Source organism: Oryctolagus cuniculus, chromosome 11, assembly GCF_051225735.1.
Source record: "Oryctolagus cuniculus isolate XC-2025 breed Fujian yellow rabbit chromosome 11, ASM5122573v1, whole genome shotgun sequence".
Taxonomy (NCBI): Eukaryota; Metazoa; Chordata; class Mammalia; order Lagomorpha; family Leporidae; genus Oryctolagus; species Oryctolagus cuniculus.
The window spans coordinates 76,105,871-76,112,882 of record NC_142877.1 but is presented as its reverse complement, the minus strand read 5'-3'; positions in this window follow the sequence as shown (position 1 = coordinate 76,112,882).

Here is a 7,012-nt window from a genome sequence, read left to right as displayed (position 1 = left end):
CCGTTCGACCCAGCCATCCCACTCCTTGGAATTTACCCAAAGGAGTTTAAATTGACAAACAAAAAAGCGGTCTGCACCCTAATGTTTATTGCAGCACAATTCACAATAGCCAAGACCTGAAACCAACCTAAATGCCCATCAACGGTAGACTGGATAAAGAAATTATGGGATATGTATTCTTTAGAATACTATACTGCAGTAAGAAATAACGAAATCCAGTCATTTGCAACAAAATGGAGGAATCTGGAACACATCATGCTGAGTGAAGTAAGCCAGTCCCAAAGGGACAAATACCATATGTTCTCCCTGATCGGTGACAACTGACTGAACACCAAAAAGGAAACCTCCTGAAGTGAAACGGACACTATGAGAAATGGTGACTTGATCAGCATAGCCCTGACTGTTAATGGACAACTTAATACATTATCCCTCTTAGTATTTTTTTTTGTCTGTTCTACTTAATATGACTGGTTTAATTCTGTAATTATCACACAGTTATTCTTAAGTGTTGAAAATTAACTGAAATGTGATCCCTGTTAAACATAAGAGTGGGAATAAGAGAGGGAAGAGATGTATAATTTGGGGCATGCTCAAGCTGACTTGCCCCAATTGGTAGAGTTGGAAACATACCAGGGGATTCCAGTTCAATCCCATCAAGGTGGCATGTGCCAATGCCATTTCACTATTCCAAGTGATCAATTTCAGTTCACAATTGATCATAATGAAAGGACTAAGAGTCAAAGGGAGCACATAAACAAGTCTAGTACCTGCTAACAGTAACCGATAGAATAAATAAAGGGGAGAGTGATCCAACATGGGAAGTGAGATACTCAGCAGACTCATAGAATGGCGGATGTCCCAAATAGCACTCTGGCCTCAGAATCAGCCCTAAAGGCATTCGGATCTGGCTGAAAAGCCCATGAGAGTATTTCAGGCATGGAAAGCCAAGACACTCTGGCAAAAAGATCTCTGTGAGTGAGATCCCAGTGGAAAGAACAGGTCTTCAAAGAGGGAGGTGCCTTTCTCTGAAGGGAGGAGAGAACCTCCACTTTGACTATGACCTTGTCTAAACAAGATAAGAGTCGGAGAACTCAAGGGGCTTCCATAGCCTTGGAAACTCATGACTGGTGCATAGGGAGATTACTGATGCCATAAACAGGAGTGTCAATTTGTAAAGTCAACAACAGGAGTCACTGTGCACTTACTCCTCATGTAGGATCTCTGTCCTTAATGTGCTATACATTGAGGCTTAATGCTATAACGAGTACTCAAACAGTATATTTCACTTTGTGTTTCTATGGGGGTGCAAACGATTGAAATCTTTACTTAATGTACACTAAACTGATCTTCTGTAAAAAAAAAAAAAAACACAAAGAAATTATCAATTCCCAACTTGACTCTCACTGGGATTAAACATGACAATAGGTCTGATCTGATTTCATCATCATTTAAAAAAAATCATCTATTATTTTTCACTTTATGTTTCTGTGTGGGAGCAAACTGTTGAAATCCTTACTTAAGGTATACTAAGCTGATCTTCTGTATATTAAGATAATCGAAAATGAATCTTGATATGAATGGAAGGGGAGAGGGAGTGGGAAAGGGGAGGGTTGTGGGTGGGAGGGACGGTATGGGGGGGGGAAGCCATTGTAATCCATGAGTCGTACTTTGGAAATTTATATTCATTAAATAAAAGATAAAAAAAAAATATGTTCCTAAATCTGTATATATGAAATACATGAAGCTTGTATAACTTAAATAAAATTTACATATATATATATGTATATATATATGAATCCAAAAGCAGAATATTTTTCCACATACCAGTCCACTGTTCTCTTGTGTCTTCAGTATATGCCTACATGGTATTCTGCCAAGAAAAAAAACATATTTCTTTCCTTCTAAAATTACTCTAAACATTTGTATTATTCTCTTCCCATTTTCATATTGAGACCCTTTAAGGAAAATGGATGAACATTAACAACATTGTTCAATTTTACACCTTATTGAAAATTTTTTGTTATAAAGTTTATACCATTGAGCTAATTATTATAACTGTGCCTAGTATAGCATAATTGTAATAATTTATATTTTGGTATTCAAATCTTAGCTTTACCCCTTGGATCTGTGTGACACTGGAAAAATATATGATTTTTTCTGTGTTTCAGTTTCCTCATGCATAATGCAGATACTAATTGGTTCTATCTGTTGAGGAGATGAGACAGGTTAATGTGCATATAGATGTACTGGGCTTAGAAGACTGTCACATACTCAGAGTTTAAGAAATGGTAGTCACTTTTACTGTTGTTGCATTTATTACTTGAACATTCAGAATCCATGTGTCATTTTATTTATTTTTAAAGATTTATTTTATTTGTTTGAAAGGCAAGGTTACAGAGTGAGAGAGAGAGAGAAAGAGGGAGAGACACAAGGAGAGAGGTCTTCTATCAGCTGGTTCATTCCCTAGATGGCTGCAATGACCAGGACTTGACCAGACCCAAGCCAGGAGCCTAGAGTTTCTTCTGGGTCTCCCACATGGTTTCAGGGCCCCAAGCACTTGGACCATCTTCTGCTGCCTTTCCAGGCACACTAGATGGGAGCTGGATCAGAAGTGAAGTAGCCAGGATTCAAATCAGTGCCCCAAATGGGATCCCTGCACAGCAGGCAGTGGCTTAACTTGTTACACCACAACACCAGCCCCCATGTGCCATTTGATAATAAGGAAATTCTTGACAAATGTAGAAAACCTCTAAGTTACCTAGAAAAATATTTCTCATCCCACTTTAGAGTTGGGGCGGATCTTTGCAGGTAAGTCTCTTTTCCATTCTAAAAAATTTTCTGGTGGTAATGGAAAGCCCGTGTTTCCCTACATTTTCTTCTGTGTTCCTTATTATTTCTATGTCCCTTATTATGTGCAAAAGGAATTACTGGAGCCTCTACTTTACTATGGGAACTTCGGAAATTGCAATTATACTATAGAAAAATTTCAAAATTATATTTTTGCAAATACATGATCCTCAGCTCAACCAGGACTTTTAGAAGTTTTTCCATTGAATCATGGAATATTGTTTTCTTTGGAGGCTGGGTAAAAAAATATGTTTGGTGTTGATGTCTATGATTCTCAACATTTTCGAACTTTAATTTTTTTTTAATATTTTAGTCTGCCCCAAAATATCCTACAGAATTTAAATAACTTAGAGTGGAATGAGTTGTAATGCTAGAAAAATAGATACACTATTTATTTTGGCTTGTTTTAGAAAAGGTGGGACCAATTAGTGAACAATTCACTTTTATCTCTCTGATAATAAAATTGCATATAAAGATACAGAATCAAAATCTCTGTACTTCTCAAATGCTTGCTGCTACAGGAGTGCAGAAGAAGTAAGGGTAGAACCAAAGAATATCTACGTTTCCTCTCCCCTTTGATGTTGAAGTGTCTATTAAACCCAAATATTTAGAAATCTACTTGAATACATTTTGCTTACCCTCCCATCAATGTATTTTGTGTTATCATTTGAGATAACAAAATATACTCTTGGTGTCCCTATATCATTATTGAAAGTTACTGGGCTTTGGTGATTTAGCTAAAAGGATAAAAATTAAAGCTCTTATTTTTAAAATTCTCAAATCAAGAATATTTCTATGTGGAACTTATAGAATTGGGATAAAATTCTAGCAACTGTTGAAATTATTTCTAAAAATGACCCAGATTCACTTTTCATGAGTTTCTAACTCCCAAAAAGATGATGTATTCTTGGCCCAGATTTCATTATTGCACATTAGTAAGAGGAAATGTTGGTAGACTCAGGATACAAGACAAAGAGAAGCAGAGATGGTTAACTTTACATCATATAAATGTTTAATATGATTCTTCATCAGTGTCTGCTCATTGCAGTAGCAAATCCTCCACTATCAAACTTATTGGATTAGATGATGCATTAATTTATGTTCCTCAGCAGTGGACATAAAATTAAGATTGAAAGTAGGCATTTAGGCTGGCGCCGCAGCTCACTAGGCTAATCCTCCGCCTGTGGCGCCGGCACACCGGGTTCTAGTCCCGGTCGAGGCGCCGGATTCTGTCCCGGTTGCCCCTCTTCCAGGCCAGCTCTCTGCTGTGGCCAGGGAGTGCAGTGGAGGATGGCCCAAGTGCTTGGGCCCTGCACCCCATGGGAGACCAGGATAAGTACCTGGCTCCTACCATCGGATCAGTGCAATGTGCCGGCCGCAGCGCGCCAGCCGTGGCGGCCACTGGAGGGTGAACCAACAGCAAAGGAAGACCTTTCTCTCTGTCTCTCTCTCTCTCACTGTCCACTCTGCCTGTCCAAAAAAAAAAAAAAAGTGGGCATTTAGCCTGGTAGTTAAGATGCTGGAACCTCACATTGAGTGTATGGGTATGATTCCTGACTCTGCCTTAAATCTCCAGCTTCTTGCCAATGTAGACATTGAAAGACAATGGTGTTGGGTCCTACATGATAGACCTGTATTGTGATCCCATGTCCTGCCTTGGGCCCCGCCTTGCTGTGACTATTGATGGTATTTGCAGTGTGAAGGAACAGATGGAAGTACCCCCTGTCTCTTTGTGTGTGTGTGTGTGTGTGTGTGTGACTGTGTGCATGTGTCTGCCTCTCAAATAAAAGTAATAAAAATTACAAATGAATATTGGAGGAAAATTATTTATTTGGGAAATACAAGAAACACTTGCATGAAAATGGTGAGTAAAGGAAGGAGGCATTACATAAAAGGAGTATTATCAAATCAGCAGTTCTTGTGAGTAACTGGAGCTTAAAGCTGCAGAGAACACTGGGAAATGATATAAAATGAGCATCTCAGAGTTAATCCACAGAAGAGACAAGTGAGTTTGAGTCTTTGACCCTGAACTCTTGTTAGTCATTCATTGAGAGTTGCCTCTGGCAGAACGAGGTAGAGTATTACTGACTCTCTGGTATTTTTGGCTTACCAGGCTCTTTAGAGAGGTTTTCGTCTCCTCACAAAAAAGTCTCCTGGTAAAGAGATTCAGATTATGGTAGCTGGACGTAAAGCACCACACAGTAAAATGACAATGTGAAAGCCAATTGGGCAGGGAATCAACTGCATATGCTGCAAATAGTCTAGTTTGTCTCTTTCAGATGAACATTTTCTACTCATTTTTTCTGCTCTTTTTTCCCCTTGCTTATTCTTTATTAAATTGTTCTTTGATTAAGATATACAAATTTCATGCATTTCATATATACAGATTCACGTGCTACTGGTTGCACCACTGGAGTGCCCAGGTAGTAACTCTTGATCATACGTTGCTTTTCATTAATTATCTCTTTACATATCTATTTGCATACATCATCCCATACACTGATGAAACTGCAGTACACTGTCCAGTAGTGGCCTAATAGACATTTCTTGAATAAATGAAGTAAGAATGTGCCCAGGATGTAGTATACCATTTTGCATTTTTCCATTATTTTTTTTCTACTTATCCCATGCTAGCCTAGACCATTTGAATACATCTGATTTATTGGCAACATTATTCTAGTATTTTAAAAACACTTTATACTCACTTGTATCTGGAAGTTCTTTTGCAGTCACACTGTTGCCCCATCTCATTACCATTTAATTAGTAGTTGGAGTGAAGAAAATGAAATGCCATTCACATGTCTTGGCATACTCAGATTTAGAGGATGAGTACAATAAAGACCAAAAGTGAGGTGAGGCAATTACATGAGTAAATATGGATTGCCTGGTAAATATACTTTACAAGGATGCAGTGAAATTGAGTAGGTTGGCTCCGGAGAGAAAGGGGAACCATAGGTTGTCAATAATATTTAGGTACACATAAAGAGTTGCTGGCAATTTGAGAAAAAAAAAAAAAAAAGATCTAGGAATACGATTTCAGAAGAAACGCTGGCCACAGGGACAAATTTACACAGAAGAATGAGAGACTCTTCCATCAATTTTATGCTGTTTGGTGCCAGTGCTTTATACTATTTTATAAGTAGTATTTTTTTAATTAATTGAAGTTTGAATAATACTTTTCTGGGTGTTTTATTTATTTGGTAGCACCTATTCATAACCTTTATTCTCCATGTTTGTGCTATTGTAAAATATGTTATTTTTTAAAGATTTATTTATGTATTTTAAAGGCAGAGTTACAGAGAGGCAAAGGCAGAGAAAGAGAGAGAGAGAGAGAGAGAGAGAGAGAAAGTCTTCCATCCTCTGGCTCACTCCCTAAATGGCTGCAACAGCCTGAGCTGGGCTGATTCAAAACCAGGATCCAGGAGCTTCTTCCAGGTCTCCCATGCAGGTGCAAGGGCCATGGGCTTGGGCTATCTTCTACTGCTTTCCCAGGCCATAGCAGAGAGTGGAGTAGCCAGGACTCAAACTGGTGCCCGTATGGGATACCAGCACTGCAGGTAGCGGTTTTACCTGCTATGCCACAGCACTGGCCCCAATATAAGCTATTTTTTATACTAACTTTATATCTGTTATCCAAATATGTATTGCTGAAGGGTTTTGAAAAACTATTTACTTATTTATTTATTTACTTGAGAAGCAGTGAGAGCACACTCTAATCCACTTGCTTATTCCCTAAATGTCCACAATGGCCAGGCCTGGGCCAGGGCAAAAGCTAGGAGGTAGAATTCAATCCATGTCTCTAGCATGCATGGTAAAAACCCAAATTACCTGAACCATCACCACTGCTGTCATGGTTTGCATCAGCAGGAAGCTAGAGTCAGGAGCTAGATCCAAGTATCCAATGTAAGTAATCTGATATTGGATATCAGAGTCCTATCTGGTATAGTAGTTATTAAGCCAAAGTTCTGGCTCTGCTAAAAGGTTGTAACATTTTTTTTTTCTGAGTGAGAAAATGAGAGTACATCCTAAAACATCTAAAGCTACTCACTGATACTTCCAGAAATTCATTTATTCCCATAGAAATATTTATGTGTATTTGTGTATGCCTTTTTCTATATGTACATCATATCTATCATCTATCTATATCTATATCTATCTACATCTA